The sequence below is a fragment of the Dipteris shenzhenensis genome, chromosome 4 (genome assembly GCF_047967505.1).
Source record: "Dipteris shenzhenensis isolate YYH24624 ecotype China chromosome 4, Dip_SZ_1.0, whole genome shotgun sequence".
In the NCBI taxonomy this organism is placed as follows: Eukaryota; Viridiplantae; Streptophyta; class Polypodiopsida; order Gleicheniales; family Dipteridaceae; genus Dipteris; species Dipteris shenzhenensis.
Window position 1 is genome coordinate 18,331,142 of NC_141599.1, and position 19,095 is coordinate 18,350,236.

Genomic DNA, 19,095 nt, shown 5'->3' on the forward strand with positions numbered 1-19,095 from the left:
TGCTTCTCCTTCTCCTTCTCCTTCTCCTTCCCTTCTCCTTCCCTATGCCTATGCTTTATGCTTATGCTTCTCCTTCTCCTTCTCCTTCCCTTCCCTTCTTTTATTCTTTTATGCTTATGCTTATGCATGAGCATATGTCTCCTTCTCCTTCTCCTTCCCTTCCCTTTTTCTCTCTTTTTCTCTTCTTTTCATAAGCCTATGCCTTTGCCTATGCCGATGCCTATGCTTATGCTTATGCTTATGCTTATGCATGAGCATATGCTCATATGCTTATGCATAAGCATAAGCTTTCTCTCTTTTTCTCTTATGCAAATGCTTTCTCTCTTTTTTTCTCCTATGCATATTTGGTTGTTTTTCCCTCTTTCAATCTCTTTTCATAAGCATATGTATTTGCCTACACTTATGCTCTTTTCCTCTCTTTTTCTCTTCTTTTCCCCTCTTCCTTTCCCCCTTTTTCAATCTATGCTTCCTCTTTTCCCCTATGCCTATGCTTATGCTTCTCCTTCTCCTTCTCCTTCCCTTCCCTTCTTTTCTTCTTTCATGCTTATGCTTATGCATGAGCATATGTCTCCTTCTCCTTCTCCTTCCCTTCCCTTTTCCTCTCTTTTTCTCTTCTTTTCATAAGCCTATGCCTTTACCTATGCCTAGAGCATATGCTCATGCATAAGCGTAAGCATAAGCATAAGCTTTCTCTCTTTTTCTCTTATGCAAATGCTTTCTCTCTTTTTTTCTCTTATGCATATTTGGTTCTTTTTCCCTCTTTCAATCTCTTTTCATAAGCATATGTATTTGCCTACGCTTATGCTCTTTTCCTCTCTTTTTCTCTTCTTTTCCCCTCTTCCTTCTCCCCTCTTTCAATCTCTTTTCCCCTCTTTCAATCTATGCTTCCTCTTTTCCCCTATGCCTATGCCTATGCTTATGCTTCTCCTTCTCCTTCCCTATGCCTATGCTTATGCTTATGCTTCTCCTTCTCCTTCCCTTCCCTTCCCTTATTTTCTTCTTTTATGCTTATGCTTTCTCTCTTTTTTTCTCTTATGCATATGGGGTTCTTTTTTCCTCTTTCAATCTCTTTTCATAAGCATATGTATTTGCCTACGCTTATGCTCTTTTCCTCTCTTTTTCTCTTCTTTTCATAAGCCTATGCCTATGCTTCTTTCAATCTCTTTTCCCCTCTTCCTTCTCTTATTTTTCCCTCTTCCTTCTCTCCTTTTTCAATCTCTTTTCCCCTCTTTTAAACATATGCTTTCTCTTTTTTTCGTATATGCATATGTTTTTTCTTCTTTTATGCTTATGCTTATGCATGAGCATATGTCTCCTTCTCCTTCTCCTTCTCCTTCTCCTTCCCTTCCCTTCTTTCTCATAACCCTATGCCTATGCCTATGCTTATGCTTATGCATGAGCATAAGCATATGCTCATATGCTCACTCATAAGCTCATTCTCTTATGGTCATATGCTCATTCATAAGCTTATATAATATGCTTTCTTTCTTTTTCTCTTATGCTTATGCTCTTTTTCCCCTCTTTCATAATTGTCTCAAGTAATTAATTGTTTTTCCACTTCTTATCTGTTTTTGTTTTTGTTGGAGAAGTGAAAGGAAAGCATGAAGCTGAACACGAAATGAGAGAATTGCATTAGAATGAAGAAGGGTGAGGTCCATATGTAGGCACCTCTACATGAGCCACCAAGCTCCACAATCATCTCCTCAATCATCTCCTCAATCAGCTCCTAGAATCTCTCAATCATCCTATGTGGCATCTACCACCACCTAACAGTGCTTATGGGCACCTAACTATGCCTCTAGCACACACACATAGAACCCAAGGTGTGCCTAGGGCATACACCTTGAGATATCCCATCAAACCCCCCTCTGGTCAAGGATAAATCTATGGCTAGGATCTCATGCTAGCAAGGGTTCCCAAGGGTGTGAAGTAAACAAAGGGATACATAAGACCTTCCAATGGTTATCTCCCCTACATGTACATGCACACAATGTCTGCAGGAGGTACCATGGAGCAAAATACTTACACATGGCCTACATCATATGGTGACCAGAGGTATTTACAAAGAACACAAGAGTTTATTCCATTCATTTTGGAGGACTATCCAGGCAGAGTACCTTGACTCAACATAAGAGAGATCTGGAGCATATATGGAGATGGTTCAAAAAGCATAATAGGAGGCCTCATCTTGTGGAGGCACATCAACTGAAAGTAAATTGGCAGTTTTTGGTTTTGTAGTTGCTTCCTTTTTGGCCTTACAAAACTTTTCATGGTGATTGTTTTTGCCACAATATTTGCAAGGATTGATCTTGAAGCAATCTTTTGAGAGGTGATTAGTCTTCCCACAATGTTTGCAAGGTTGAAACTTGCCCATTTGAGTTTTTATGGCATAGGCTGTGTCATTGCCTCTTCGGAGTTCCTTGTGCCTTTCTTCTTCTTGAAGAGCAGTAATAAGACCTTCAAGAGTAGGAGTAGGAAGATTTTTCAATGTGGTAACATCATCATAATCTTCAGGCATGCTTTTGAGCAATACTACCATTGCATCATCTGTAGTGATTGGAGAGTTGATAGATGCAAGTTGAGTCATGAGACTCCACATGTGATTGACATGGGCAGCCAAGGGAGTGCCACTAGCCATCTTCAATTCAAAGAAAGCAATCTTAAGTGACAATTTTGAGATGTGAGAGCTAGCACCAAAAATAATATCAAGCTTCTGCCAAGCTTTAGAAGGAGACTCCAAATCAGAAATGTGATGAATATAGTCATCTCCTAAGCCAAGAGCAATAATGCCATAGGCTTTCTCCTCTCGAGTAGGATCTTGTGCCGGGCGTGTAGGAGCTAAGGATTCTCTAGCATTAGAGGCTGTTGAAGAAAAAGTTGAAGTAGGTTCGACAAGCCCCCAAAGGTTTTTCCTCATCAATGCAAACTTGTCTTTCATCTACCATGTGTGAAAGCCTTTACCATTGAACTTATCAATATTCAAGAAGGTAGCCATGAGAGGTTCTAACCCAAAATGGGCAGTGTCTACTCTCTTACAAGGCTAGAAAGAGTTGAAAAGCTTCAAAGTACAAGCATTTAGTTTAGCAAAGACTTGTAACCAAATTCCATACTAAAAATCATAATGGAAATGATACTTCAACTTGCATGCTTCATAGAGGTGGCTAAATGAAAGTATTCCAAGCAAATCCAGGTATAGCAACCTAAAGGAAAGTTGTAGCCACAATTGTACTGATGCTATTCAACACTTCAAAACATCGAAAATGCCAAAGTAGCATCTAATGTAGCACCAAACTCACAACATTTTCAAAACTATCCAAAACAAAGGCCTGGTCTTAGAGGGCTTGTATCTCACTCTTCAAAGCAAAGAAAAGAGGGCTTTCTAGGTAGAAATAAAGATGGTATACCAGAGAAGAGCCACTAAAGAAGAGAGGCAAAATGCCGTGTCACGTCGCCATAGCTAGGAGCTTGAATGTTGACTAGTTTTTCGTCTATTTCTCCCTCCTTGGTGGACCATTTCACTTCAAATCTAAACAGGGGCTAGCTCATGCTATTGTGCAAGCGTGGCTTAGAGGAATTTTTGGAATGGCTGCTCCAGCAAGTCATATTGCATGAAATAGCATCAGGAAGAAGGCAGCTATTGCGCGGGTCTATGGGCACCATTGCCTAATTGCTATGACATAGAAGGTCACCCATATGAAGGGTCTCTCCAGCCAAAAGGACTCTGGGAATGGTTGCTTGTAGGTAGAGAACTCATCCCTCCAAGTGGTTGGGCAGAAAGGGGAAAAATGGAGAGGAAGGTGAAGAAGAAGAAGAAGATGATGATGATGATGACATGGCATAAATGGGCTCAAGGAGGATCATAGTGCTCTGATACCATGTTGGAGAAGTGAAAGGAAAGCATGAAGCTGAACACAAAATGAGAGAATTGCATTAGAATGAAGAAGGGTGAGGTCCATATGTAGGCACCTCTACATGAGCCACCAAGCTCCACAATCATCTCCTTAATCATCTCCTCCATCAGCTCCTAGAATCTCTCAATCATCCTATGTGGCATCTACCACCACCTAACAATGCTTATGGGCACCTAACTGTGCCTCTAGCACACACACATAGAACCCAAGGTGTGCCTAGGGCATACACCTTGAGATATCCCATCAGTTTTTTGTTTTCTATTTTCGTGTTTGTGTCTACGATTGTCCAATCCCCCCAAATTAGACAAAGGATCACATTGCACATCTGACGAGTATAGAAACCCTCGTAGGAGGTGACATCATGATCTCTATTCTCCAGAGGACTTTGACTCCCCTCAGGCAACACCTCAAGGGTGACACTTCGGGGGGCACCTCCTCTCAGACGTAGCACTGTGACTACCCCTTGGGGAACTTCTTTGCTAGTAGCCCATGGCTTTGTCAGGAGTCCTGATGAGTTTGTGGCACAAATGATCGATGCGGAGGTAGCAAGATTCTTCTCTCTACTATCCTAGAGGACCTCCCTAAATCCCTCTCCTACACCGACGGCTGGACCTACTATCCAGCCATCCCCTCTAGCTCCTTCGACTGAGGGATCATCACCTAGGCGTGCCCTGTGCAAGGGAAGGAAGAGTAGGAGGGGTCGCTTATGTTGTGCTGACTCAAGAGATGTAGACAAGTCAGCACACTCACATCCCTACAGGTCTCCACTTGGTCCCGAGGCCCAGTAGTAGTCAGGTCCCTTGCCCTCTCCTACTCCCACTACTACTCCTTGCTCTAGAGGTGCTCGCAATAACACCACCTGCTCTGACTCTACCACTATCATGAGTCCTCCTTACCCGGTCGAGGACCTCTCCTATCAAATCACAACTGCTGAGAGATAATAGAAGATAAACAGGGCAAAGCAGTGATGGCCACTATGAGGCGGTTGATGAGCCACAACAAGACAAAGCACCTACAGATGTGCACATAGATGCATTTACTCAACTTAAAAAAAACTTACGGGTGCGTCTATTTGCACGTCTATTTATGCGTCTAGAGACCCGCATCTAACGACGTGCCTATCTAGCAGATAGATGCACCTATAGATGCGCATATAGATGCATACATAGATGCTCTGCTAGAAAATTTAAAGAAACAAATAGATGCATCGTTAAACATGTATATAGACACATTTATAAACGGTCTTATAGATGCTTATATAGATGTGCAAATAGATGCTCCTTGAACAGACAGACGCGTATATAGACGGTTTGATAGACGCACTACATAATATTTTTTAAATTTTGTGCACGCTTGAACAGAATGCTGTGTATGTTGTGTATGCTATGTAGTTACAAGAATCCCATTTCCACATTGTGTAATTCAATTCTTACAGCCAACCGCATTTTAATTAGCACTCTTGCAAGCACGTCTATAGGTGACAATTACAATTCCAAATAAAAGATTACAACTCCAAAACGTTTCGTTCACAAGGCATTAATTGATACAACGTTGCACAAGAAAATTGAAAGCCAAAAAAATAAAAAGAGTATATAAATTCATAGCTCACAAAGTGCTTGTATGTACATATAGCACAAAACTAAGCCACGTCCTATGGCTTCAAGTACCAAAAATAAGTGGAGTGTATATACAAGAGGCACGAAGCCAAGCCAGTGGCTTTAAGTACAAAAAAGCGTAGCTAGCACTACTTCTACGACTAATCTAAGTTCTCCATGTCCTCGCTCCTTCTGCGCTCCCTTCTCCGCCTCCTTCCTCGTCTTCTTCCTTGTCTTCTTGTGCAGGGGCCTGTAAACAAGGGACAACATAATGAAAAATCAAATCTTTACTTATAATATTAACATTATTTAATTACTTTCAAATACCTCGGGGGACGCTCCAGTAGCCCGGATATACTACTCCTCTGTAATCAACCCATCATTATAGAAGTTCTTCCATGTATCTCCTCTGCGATGGTGGTGGTGGTAGGCTGTTTCAACAGGAGTAGGGTACCTGCCCACGATATCAAGCTGCGAGATGACACAATTTGCGGAGGGGTTAGTACAAAGAAACAACCTCCTAATAAACTACATAGACAATATAATTTGAGATCGATACTTACAAATTGGGCCTCCCATGATTCAACACCCCCTGCTCCAAAATGCATGCTTCCATATTGCTCCATTTGGATCCTTCGTGCCTCCACGTGCTGTAGATTAGGTTCCTCTCTTGCTAACTTCATTGCTTTCTTCCACTCACGCTTGTGAGCGGTGTGGGGTGGGCCCTTTGGTGGTTGACCTCCCTCGAGCCTCTGGCAAGCTCTGCTAGTGCCTGCCTCTTAAGCGAAGATCTTTTATTGCCAACTATCATAACAATCTTTGACTTGGCCCATTTATCTGTGAACCGAACATTGGGGGGGTTAGGATACCTAGAGCGAACATCAGTGAGGGTCTCATCAGCCAACCTCTTTGGATGGTCTTCGTAGTGGATAAAGCAATCTCTGTAATTGTTAGCAATTACAGAGTGCATAAAGGCCATGATGTCCTTCCCCCATGCATCCATCAAGATGCCTCCTGTCTGAGTGATGTCATAGAAGATCGTACCATCACCCGGAGGCACATCTAAATCATTTGAATCATCCTCATCCCCACCACCACCGCTCCCAAAGCACTATGCCATGCATCCCGCATCGCTCTCCTTGCTACTACACCTGCTACCGTGTCGTGCCAAGCTAGTACGCTGGCCACTCGTAGCTGGAGACTGCACGAGACTACGTGGACCACTCGTAGCTGGAGAACAGAGTCTCAACTGCTCCCCTCATTGGCCAGCTCCTCTACTCCTCATGTCATCCTTCCCCTCATTTTGGTGTCTCCAATGAATAGCTTGGGGGTCTTGTTTTTGGTCCATTAAATTTGGGACATGTTAGATATAACTTCATAAAATCCTAAGTCATGAAATTAATACATTACAAGTTTAAGCAAAAATAATAGTCGTGAAGTTAATGCATTAAATATTCAAGCCTAAAGAAGCATTAATCAAGACCTAATGCACCGTACTAGACTTTGGCCTTACCCTCATTCCATAGACTTGCCAACGTAAGGCCAAAATTTTCATTCTTAAGAATATGTGGAAAGACCTTACGTTTGGCCCACTTTTGGCGAAAAAATTTCATTCTAAAGAATAGGTGGAGTGAAATTGTGTTTGATAAATACAAATCAATGCTCAAGTTTGGACATAAATAAAGGTATCCTTTTGAAGATATTGGAACACATGAGAGAAATAATATTGAAGATACATGAATTTTCAGACATACTAGTAAATACAAATGAACATATAATGGATGAAATCCTATTGATGATACATGAATTTTCAATAGAACTGTCATTCAAAAGATTTGATGGATTGAATGTAGCTTTAATACATTATCCCTTTGAGTGTAAGAAAATAATATGACTGTGCTCAACAAATAACAGGATCTCGTACGCAAGAGAGAAAAACAAATAGTATGGAGAATAAAAAATTTGATTACTGTAGAACTGATACAATAGATGGCACTGCCTCCCAACCGTGCGCTCCAATGAAAGAAGCTTTGATGGCGTGCTGGAAACAATAGAGGACGGAGGCTGGATGCTAAGAAATCAGGGTTGCTGTAGCCAGTGATAAAATGGGCTTCATGGGCTCGCTCTTATATAGCCACTAGTCATAGTCTGTTTGACCCAATTTGGTGACCGACCCAGTCCGCCCAAAATGGCCGACTGGGGGTCGGTCCCAAAATAGGCCACTGACCACACGATAGAACCGGTGCGCAAAATAGAGCAACTAACCTAGGATCTCCGTTCAGCCTAGAGCCATCTGGGATCATTTGAGGCTCCAAATGGGCCCCACAACTCGAGAGTGGGCTATCCCAAGAAATGCTCCATTTACCCTCAACGCGGTCAGTCATAGGATGCCTTCCCGCACTTGCATGTAGCCTAGTTGCCAGTGTGCCAACTCTGTCCAGCCATCAGGCCACACATGGCCCCCATCTAGTGTCCAAACCAGGACCTACCAGATAATCGAGCTACTCAAATGCCTTCTCCTCATATGGGGGGCTTACAAATAGAGTTAGCTGGTTCCTGCATAGTTACACGAGAGTGGAGCATTGATATCTAACACCCCCCCTCAATGTCCACCCACAAGTGAACTTACTTTTTCAGCCCAATGCCAAGTCGATGAAGATGCCTCTCTAGCAAGTCTCTTCCAAGAGCCTTCATGAAGATGTCTGCAGCATTCTCTGTAGTCGGACAGTACACCAAGTCGACCTCTCCATCCATGATGAGCTCGTGTACAAAGTGATATTGAATCTCAATGTGTTTTGTGCACGCATGGAACACACAGTTCTTTGCAATCGCCATGCAACTCTGATTGTCACATGATAACTGCATAGGCTTGTTCTACACTGCACCCATGTCCCCTAAAATCCTCCTCAACCACATTGCCTCGCAAGAAGAAAAGCATTCTGATTTATACTCAGCCTCGGTAGAAGAAAGAGCAACAGTGGGTTGCTTCTTGCTGACCCATGACAGCTCCAGATCCAAGTGAGAAACAATAACCTGTCACTAATCTCCTGCTGTCCACATCTCTTGCCCCCAATCCGAGTCACAGAATCCGGTCAAGATGTTGCCCTTCATATAGGTGATGCCATAATCAAGTGTGCCTTCGATGTGTTTTAGCACCCGCATCCCTGCCCTCCAATGGTTCTCCCGAGGCTTATTGAAAAACCTGCTTAGTACACCACCAGCAAAGCTGATGTCCGACCGCATGTTGCACAAGTAAATCAAGCTGCCCACAAGCCTTCTGTACTTCGCTTCGCCCACCAATCATGACGAATCCTCATTTGAGAGCCTCACATCAACCTCCATAGGGGTACCAACTGTCTTACAGTCAGCCATGCCAAATGCCTTCAGTATCTCTCCAGCATACTTTAGCTATTAAATGAAGATCTGTTTCAGCTCTTCCCAAACTTCAATCCCCAAATAGAAATGCATCAGTCCGAGTTCTGTCATTTCAAAATCTCTTCCTAGCAAATGCTTTGTATGTGAGATCTTCTCTTCATGGTTCCCTGTTATGACAAGGTCGTCAACATAAAGGACCACGATCATACACTTGCCTCCTTCTCTGAAGATATACAAATTTGCATCAGATGGGCTCCTCCTGAACCTGTTTTGGAGAAAGTAGGCATCAATTCACTGGTACCACGCTCGTGGGGCCTGTTTCAGCTCGTAAAGTGCCTTCTTCAGTATACAGACTTTACCTTCTGAACCGGGGATCTCAAAACCTGGTGGTTGTTCCACGTATACCTCCTCCTTGAGATATCCATTCAAAAAGGTGGATTTTACATCCATCGAAAACACGGGCCAATTTCCCTTGGGAGCTAAAGCCAAAACACTATGAATTGTGGTTAGTCGAGTTGTGGGAGCAAAAGTATCTTGATAATCAAAACCATGTACCTGTGCGAATCCTTTTGCCATGAGCGGAGCCTTGTACTTATCCAACATGCCATCGGACTTGTACTTGGTCTTGTACACCCACTTGGTGCCAATTACCTTGCGTTTTGGTGGTCGATCCAATAGGTGCCAAGTGTTGTTCTTCATTATGGAGCCATACTCTGACTGCATAGCCTCCATTCACCTATGATCACCCTGTGCCTCTTCAAGACACTTGGGTTCTTCAGCACGGATCACCTCTGTCATCAAAGCATAGTTGACCAAGTGTTCCTGCGCCCTTCTTTGCTCCTCTAATCTCTTGGATCAGCGGTGTTTGGATGGTTCCTACTCAATGGCTGGAGGTTCTCTGCCATCCAAAAGCTGCTTTACCCACTTCAGGAATGGCCGTTGCCATTGTGGTTCTGTAGGCTCTTCTTCCTCTTTTTTATCTTGAATCCTCCCAAGCACCATTGGGGGAGTTCAGTCTGCTCTTCGTGGTGGTACTGGATGGATATCTTGGTCCTGGTTGTCTGGGAAGGAAGGATCCTCCTCCAATTGATGTGGTTGTTCTGAGAAGACCACATCACAACTTACAATTACCTTCTTGGTAATAGGGTTATAGAGACGGTAACCCTTCGCCTCTTCATTGTAGCCTAAGAAAATACACTTTCGGCTCTTTGGTTCCCATTTGGTCTTGTTAGCATTAGGGACATGCACAAAACAGTCACATCCAAAAACTCTGAAATGTGCAGCTAAAGGTTTCTTACCAGAAAAGGCCTGCAGTGGAGTCATCCCATTCATAGCTTTCGTGTAGCTACGATTCAGAATGTAAACTGCCATGTTACATGCTTCAGCCCAGAAAGTCTTTGGCAAATCTTGACCTTTCATCACACTCTTGCCCATTTCACAGATGATGCACATCTTGCATTCTGCTACTCCATTTTGCTGTGATGTATGTGGCGGGGGTTTCTGCCTCTTGATCCCGTGACTTTTGCATTAACTTTCGAATTCAATTGATGTGAACTCTCCACATCTGTCTGATCTCAACTTCTTCACCTTCCTCCCCGATTCTTTCTCCACCATTACATGCCATTCATTGAACTTACTAAAGGCCTCGTCTTTAGTCTTCAGGAAGTATATCCATATCCTTCTACTGTAGTCATCGATCAGCATCATGAAGTAGTAGGAACCACCCAAAGCTTGCGTATCCATCTTTCCGCAGAGGTCCATGTGAACGAGCTCTAGAGGAGCCTTTGCCCTGCTGGCCTCTTTAGGAAAGGGATGCCGATGCTGCTTGCCCATCATGCAAGCTTCACATACATCGGGCAGATCTACAATTTTTGGTAGGTCTGCAATCATTCCACTTTATGCATCTCCTTTAAAGAACTAAGGTTTAGATGACCAAACCTCTCATGCCACAGCTTAGTGTTCTTCACATCCGCTTGAGCACTGAAAGCTGAGAGTTCATAGATGTTGTTGCGCCGTGTACCTTTACCAACAACCTTCCCTTGAAGATCCAGAATCTGTGTGCCATTCTTATCGAAGTGAACTTTGAGGTCCTGATCCGTGATCGCAGAAATGGACAACAAGTTTCTCTTGATATCTGGCACATAAAGAACATCGGACAACTATTTTACAACTCCATCTTACTTGAGAGCAATTGTACCTTTTCCTTTTGCTGGACATTTTGCATCATTGCCGACTACTACTAGGATGTCATTCCCTACCGGCTGTAGAGAGGTATACAATTCCTTCTGACTGGTCATGTGGCATGATGTACCACTATCAATAATCTAGGGTTCATCCACAGGTACATGAACTGCCTCTGTGCAAATCTCCTCAATTGCTACAAACAGCTCTACTGGTACTGCCTCCGTGCTATTGCTGGACTCTTTCTTTACTCCATTCTTCTCATCTGCAATCTTCTTTCGGCACTCATTCTGCTTGTTTGCTGCCTTGTTGCAATAGAAGCACTTGATCTTCTTCTTTCTCTTTTTATCATAAGAAGAAGATGGGTTACCAAAGTCCTTACCCTTACCTGTCTTTGATCCAGTCCAGAAAGCTGAATCTTCTCCAGTCCTCGTCTTTTGATGCATCTCCTCCTCTAGAAGCATTGCGTTGAAATCCTCAAAGTTGAGGGGTGGATTTTTGGTTTGCGTATTCAGCACCGTAACAAGACTGTCGTACTTTGGTGGGAGAATCCGTATACACCTTCATGCTAGATTCTCGCTAGTGATGGTGATGCCAATCGCAGTCATCTGATCGCGCAGATTCTTCACCTTGGTGATGAACTTCTCTACCGCTTCAGACTCAGACAGTTTCTCGTTCGCCAATTGAGTCTCCAGATTCTGAATCCACATCTGATTCGTTGTCTCGTACTGATTTTTCAAGACCGTCCATGCCTCCTCTGCTATGGTGACATGTTGAATTAACGCCATGATGGAATCACTTACACTGTAGACAATAGAACAAAGCGCATCTACATTTCTTCTTGTCCATGCCAGTAGTAGTGTCCCAAAGCTCGTATGCACTTAGGATGGTCTTCATCTTGAACTTCTAGAGTGGATAGTTAGTGCTGTCCAACTTTCCGCTTTTGTCAAACAGTGGGATTCATAGTCTTGCGGGCTGGGCCATCTCTCACAATATGCTCGCAAACAGAAACACACTACCAAATCTTCTTGCTAGAGTCTAGGCTCTGATACCATGTAAGAAAATAATACAACGTTTGTGCTCAACAGATAACAGGATCTCGTACGCAAGAGAGAAGAACAGATAGTATGGAGAATCAAAAATTTGATTAATGTAGAACTGATACAATAGATGGCGTTGCCTCCTAGCCGTGCAATCCTGTGAAAGAAGCTTCGATGGCATGCTGGAAACAATAGAGGACGGAGGCTGGATGCTAAGGAATTAGGGTTTCTGTTGCCAGTGATAAAATGGGCTTCAGGGGCTCGCTCTTATATAGCCACCAGTCATAGTCGGTTAGACCCAATTTGGTGACCGACCCAGTCCACCCAAAATGGCCGACTGGGGGTCAGTCCCAAAATAGGCCACCAACCACACAATAGAACCGGTGCGCAAAATAGAGCAACTAACCTACGATCTCCATTCGGCCCAAAGCCATCCGAGATCATCTGAGGCTCCAAACGGGCCCTGCAACCCGAGACTGGTCTGCCCCAAGAAATGCTCCATCTACCCTCAATGCAGTTAGTCATGGGATGCCTTCCTGCACTTGCATGTAGCCTAGTTGGCAGTGTGCCAACTCCGTCCAGCCATAAGGCCACACATGGCCCCCATCTGGTGTCCAAAGCAGGACCTACCGGATAACCGAGCTACTCAAATGCCTTCTCCTCATATGGGGGGCTTACAACTAGAGTTAGCTGGTTCCCGCGTAGTTACATGAGAGTGGAGCATTGATATCTAACATTTACAAGGGTGTTTGAGTTTGAGGCTTGAAACATAAGAGTGAATCTGTGTTGAAGCCTAGTGGTTTATTAAGGATATGTGAAACTTATAGTAAAAGTATTTACAATGGAAGGGATTATATCAAGATCCTATTAAGGACATGTGAACATATAGTAGAATAATTCTACATAAAATCAGTGGATCAAACTTAATGGCTCAAAAGCAAAAAAGGATGATGGTGCAACCTAGGGGCTACTCTACAGCACTATGGCAACAATCTTTGTAGTTACTATCAAAGGTAGTGTAACTTTTTTATCAAGGAAAGAGACACGAACCACTCCAATGACCTAGATCTGTATGACCTAGGTTGCACCGACTTGTTTCTTTCATGGATAAAAAGTGACCCTTAGGTGATGCTATAGCACTCCCTTTTTTGGTCCATTATTATAGCACAATTGGGGCCTTTTGACCTAATACTAGCTACCCATCAAATATTTGTTGTAGATGTTAGGGGTAATTACCAAACTACTAGTGGTAGTTTTGTCACTACCATTAGTAAATTTATTAGAGTGTTTCTTAATGGTAGTTCTCCTACTACTACATACAATATTACCAATAGTAGTCCTAATCCCAATGATAGTACACATAATATTATTACGACCGTCCAACTTTAATCATCATTATATCTATGAATGCATATATATAGGTCTATCTATATCTATACCTATTTATTCCTCATCCAATACATTTGCATTTATTTTTGGTGCTTTGCTTACTTTGAAACTAAAGATAATGTGATTTCATTATTGTTTGCATTCTTGTCAAACATGAGGAGCTGGAATGCATAAGAGTTGGGAGGCACATTATAATTTCTGTGCAGATTTGAGCCATTGAATAGCCTATTGATTCTGATTGTTTTCTTTCTTATTAAATCCTTAATTTGGTTATTTCTCACCGAACATCACCATATCAATTCATATTTTTTTTGTTCTAGTAATGTCCGATCGCAGCATAGTCTAGGGTTGATCATACAAGATAAATGGGTGCTCACATTTAATATATTTTTGAGAGTCAGAGGATAGTGGCTGTAGACTAAAAAATCATCACTTTGAATAAATTTGGCAAGATTCTTCTGATAGAAGGAATAATTTCTATTGCACTAACAATGAAAGAAAATTATCGAAAGGCTGATACAAGGCTCAAAATCACACTGGTGCTACTAGGCTTAAAAGTCATAGGCTAGTAGTAGTACTAGTGTATTTACTAAGTAGTGTGCATGCCTCTCCTCATTAAAATTCATAGTCTTCAAAAATATATAATACATAAGTCAAAATATTCTAATTAGTTTTATCATCCTAATGTTGAAACTGACTTAAATTCATAGTCTTCAAAAATGTATAATACATAAGTCAAAATATTCCAATTAGTTTTATTGTCCTCATGTTGAAACTAACTTTCTCTTCCTTCGTCTCCTATGAGCTTCAAACATTTAATCCATTAATCTCTCAAATAGTAAGAATGGTCTTGTATTAAGAGGCGATGATATCTAAAGTGATCTACAAATACTAAGAATGGTCTTATATTAAGAGGTGATGATATCTCCAGTGTTATACAAATCGTAAGAATGGTTTTGTATTAAGAGGTGATGATATCTCAAGTGTTCTACAAATAGTAAGAATGGTTCAAGTGTTCTACAAAAGTATTAGGTACCTCTTAGTGGCTGAAGGGAAGGAGTGATGATATCTCAAGTGTTCTACAAATAGTAAGAATGGTCTTGTATTAAGAGATGATGATATCTCAAGTGTTCTACAAATAGTAATAATGGTTTTGTATTAGGAGGTGATGATATCTCAAGTATTCTATAAAACTATTAGATACCTCTTAGTGGTTGAAGGGAAGGGGTTGGAAGTATGGGCAAAATCTCTAGGAACTACAGGATGGTTGCAAGAACAATTTTGAATGTCATAAATGACACTTGGGTTTTTCAACATACAGGTGAACTATTTTTAGACATTCACTTCTTTCATGGTTGATAACACTTTTAATAAGAAGAACCATTTTGAATGTCCTAAGTGTTGATGCAATCCCATGCTATGAAGTCTATAGACAGTTTTTTTTCCCCGCATATGGGTGAAGTGATGTTTACATTACTAAGTTCAACATATCAAGCAATGCATTTGTTTTGATTATTAAAGGAGTTTGATAATAAGACCCAAAAGAATTGTTGTATCAGTAATGGAATCCGCTTTGGAGTGCAAATTTGGTTTCTTTCAAACCCACATACTATTGTTGCATAATGTGAGTATGGCTACAATTGGAAATTAAGGTAGACTATAATTCACAATGTTGGTATAGTTACACATAGTAACATAAGTTTTATTTTTGAGAATCTTCCCAAATAGTGGTTTCCACAAAGCTATGTTGAGGACCTCGATAAGGAAATTGTGAAAAAGCTCGCTTGCTTTTTTGGGCTTGCTCGCTTTTCCTCGCTCGCTCTATCAACTGCCTCTTTGTACTTTGCATATCAATCCTCCCTAGTCTACACAAACTCCACGATGACTCCTTTCCCCTTATCTGCACCACCACCACCACCTGAAGAAGTACTGGAACCCATTGGTCCAGAAACCGTTTGCACTTGTGGACCACTTTGTGGACTAGAACCTGCACAAGCACATGCATCCCAATCTGTTTCGGGTCAGCGTTGTTGCGAAACCAGCTCCCGACATGTTTGCGGAACGATAGCTGCATTCTAGTGTGCAATTTGTCTTTCCCACTCTGCCTGCACATCCCCTTCAAGAGCCTCTAGGAGTGTGCCCATCTGCTCCATGTTGATGCTTACATTTCTCGAAAAATCCCATAAGTACTCGGCTAGTGCATCAGTAGTACATCGGTGTAACAATTCGTCTTGAATGCTCGAAACATACTCCGAATACAACTGCTGAGTGGCCTCTGAGTGAGCTTCTACCACTTGCACCTGTTCTTTGAGAACTACCACCCTATCCTCTAGTTGCTGAACCCTTGCTTGTTGACTCCGCAAGGACTCATTCTCCATCAGCAACTGAGTGACCTCGAAGTCCAAACTTGTCACCCTTGTAGAATCACCCCTCACACCATATTGTGTGGCAAGCCGAGTGAGCAACTGGGGAAAAAACTATAGCTGTACATTAAGAGGTTGCACCTGAAAAGAAAACCTGACCGAGGACACCATAGAAACAACCACAAACTTGAAGATCACTGTCAATGCCTCTCGTGAAGACACCCACACCCTCGGACACTATCACCACTGTTGGAGGAGTCACCGCAGTAGTCATTGCTAAATGTTGAAGCTGCTCCAGCCACTTTTGAATAAGTGATCCTCCTACTAGCGTATTACCATCAGAAATCCCCATTGCAGTGGTTGCTAGAGTCACCATCACCGTCACCCTCTCTGCCATGACCAGTGGTGCAAGTGGAGGTAAGACACTTATCTGCATTGATGCTGCCCCACTAGTGAAAACACTCCCCATTCCACTTGCATGAGAAGGAGTCAAGGGTGCAAAGGTAGAAACCACCCCTTGACTGAGACAAGGCCCCTGTCTTCTCTGCTTCTTGGTTTCTCTTCCAAGAGAACCCTTAGCCTCTCCTTGTACAAGTCCCTCGGGCTCAAGAGTAAGTACCAAAGACGTAGCCCATCGAGGCATCATAGACTCCAGATGCAAGGTAAACAGTATCTCCAGAATTTGCCCAATCTTTGAGTTCACCACCTGCTTCTTCTCCATCGCTATCACCACCCTTTGAGCTTCTACATGAATATGCTCCTTCAAAACCTGAGCCCATGGCACAACCCGTTGCTCAGCAATTGTGATCATCCATCGAGACCAAGAAGTGATTGTATAATATGTTTTGGCCTACAAAAACACGGACTCTAGTATCCATCGATATAAATCCCACATCTGCACATCCCAGCATGCACTCAGCTTGTATTCTCCTCTAACATGTGTTCCAAACTCAACCACCATCACCTCTGCGGGACACGTCGGTTGCATGAACACTCCTCCATCCATGGGAAAAAAATAATCGCTAATAAATCAATTGAACTGTAAGCTCCCGATCCCCCCCCAAGAATTCCACAGCAGAACCCACCGCCAGCTACTGGCAAAGTGCCAACTCTGCTGGATGAATATTCACCCTTTGCCGATCAATGCTGTTGAAACTTTGAATGTGCAGTAGTTGAAGACAAGCTCCAATCGATTGGGAATCAATGTAGACCAATGGAAGTAGGGGAAGAAACTGTGCATGAGCCATCCCCATAGCTATGTGAAGTAGAAGGAAGGAAAGTGCACTGAATGTAGATGAAAGTTGAAAGATGAAGGAACTCAAGAGAACTATAAGTGCAATGAGAAAAACAAGCAAGAAACTGGTACATGCAAACAAATGCTCAAGAATTGCAATCCAGATTGCCAATACCTCGCCTTTACGACAAGTAATTGCATGGCGGTTGGGATAGGACCTTGCAGAACACTGCTATCATCATGCCGCGAACCCTTCTGCCACATGTCCTCATGCGATAGATCTGCCACCTCTACCTCAACCCAGACCGCGCCTCATTAGAGATAAAAAATAGGCATTAAAGATTGCCGTTTTGATGGTATGAACGAAGCCAAAACCCATTAATTGGATGTGGAAGTACGTGCCCTTGTAAATGCACAAGATAAAATGATGTCAATCTGTAATCATGAAAAATCCAAGATGGACCAGTCCATCGCAATTTCAACTTCCTTGGCATCCTTCCCAGGCGAGTGTTGAATAGAAGAACCAGTTGCCCACGCTCAAAAGTTTTTTCTTTGAGGCCAAATCAACCCTCCGCTTGCACCGTGCTTGAACCTCCAAGGTGAGATAATAGCTCTCCACTTGCATATCATCCAATTGATCTAGACCATCCAAACAAAACACCATAGAGTCCCCTATCCTCTACCGTAATCCTCAGACTTGGAACAATATGCTCGATTGGCACAATTGCTTCCATCCCAAATGCCAATTTAAAGGGATTCAACCCCATGGCCACCTTGAATGATGTGCGATAAGCCCATAGTGCCACCAGCAACTTCAATCCATGTGGCGCTCATTAACCAACAGCGACATAATTCACTTGAAAGTATGATCTGTAGACGCAGCCAATCCATTAGCCTCTGGATAGTAGGGGGAAGACTTCTTGTGAATCACCATATAGAAAGAATTCATCTGCTTGATGACCTTATTGACAAACTGAGTCCCCATGTCGCTGACAATTTCAATTGGGCAACCGAACTGAGTGAACACATCGTGGTACATGCATTTTGCAACTGAATTTGTGGTATTGTCCCACAAGGCCCAAGCTTCCACCCATTTGGTACAATAGTCCGTGGCTACCAGAGTGTAACAATTCCTTGTGTGGGCAGCTATGGGCTTGAATGGACCCATGAAGTCCAGACCCCAGTTTTGAAATGGCTCTAGATGCAATATGGGGTAAAGTGGCATATGATCCCGATCAATGGGCTGGCCCAACTGCTGGCAAAGGTTGCAACTTTTTGCAAACCATCTGGCATCCTTTTGAATGGTTGGCCACCATAAACCCACTTGCAAAATTTTCTTTGTGGTGACTTCACACACAAAATGACCACTCGAAACCCCGCAATGGGCTTCCATCAGCATTGCCTCCTGCTCATGAGGAGGAACACACTGTATCAGGGCATCTGTCAGATGTCACCGGTACAGCTGGCTCAGGACTACTTCAAAGGATTGGCTCCGCAAAGCCAAGCATTTCCTTTGGTCCCTATTCATGTACTTGGGCATGATGCCGGTAGATAGGAATGAGAGCATCTCATCATACCATGACCATGGCCCTTCTGGAATGACTTCGCCTCTGCCATGATCGGATCCGCCCAAAAAACCGCTGCCAGCTCCACATCAATCCACTCCCATTGGCAGTTCTCCAGACTCCAGTTGAGATTGATAATCTGCTACCTCATGCTGCAAGTGTGGCTGATGAATCACATCAAAATCATATTCCTACAATAGCAACACCTAGCATGCCAATCAGCCCGTAAGACTTTGTTGTTTTACCAAATACAACAATGCAGAATGATCAACATGGAATACAAAAGGTCGGCCCAAAAAACCATGTCGAAATTTCTTGACAGAATAGATATGCCCAGTCCTTCTCTCTCCATGACATAGTAATTCTTTTCGACTGCTGAGAGCCATCGGCTTGCGTAGTAGACTAGGCGATACCATTTATCTGCATCTTCCTGCATCAAGAC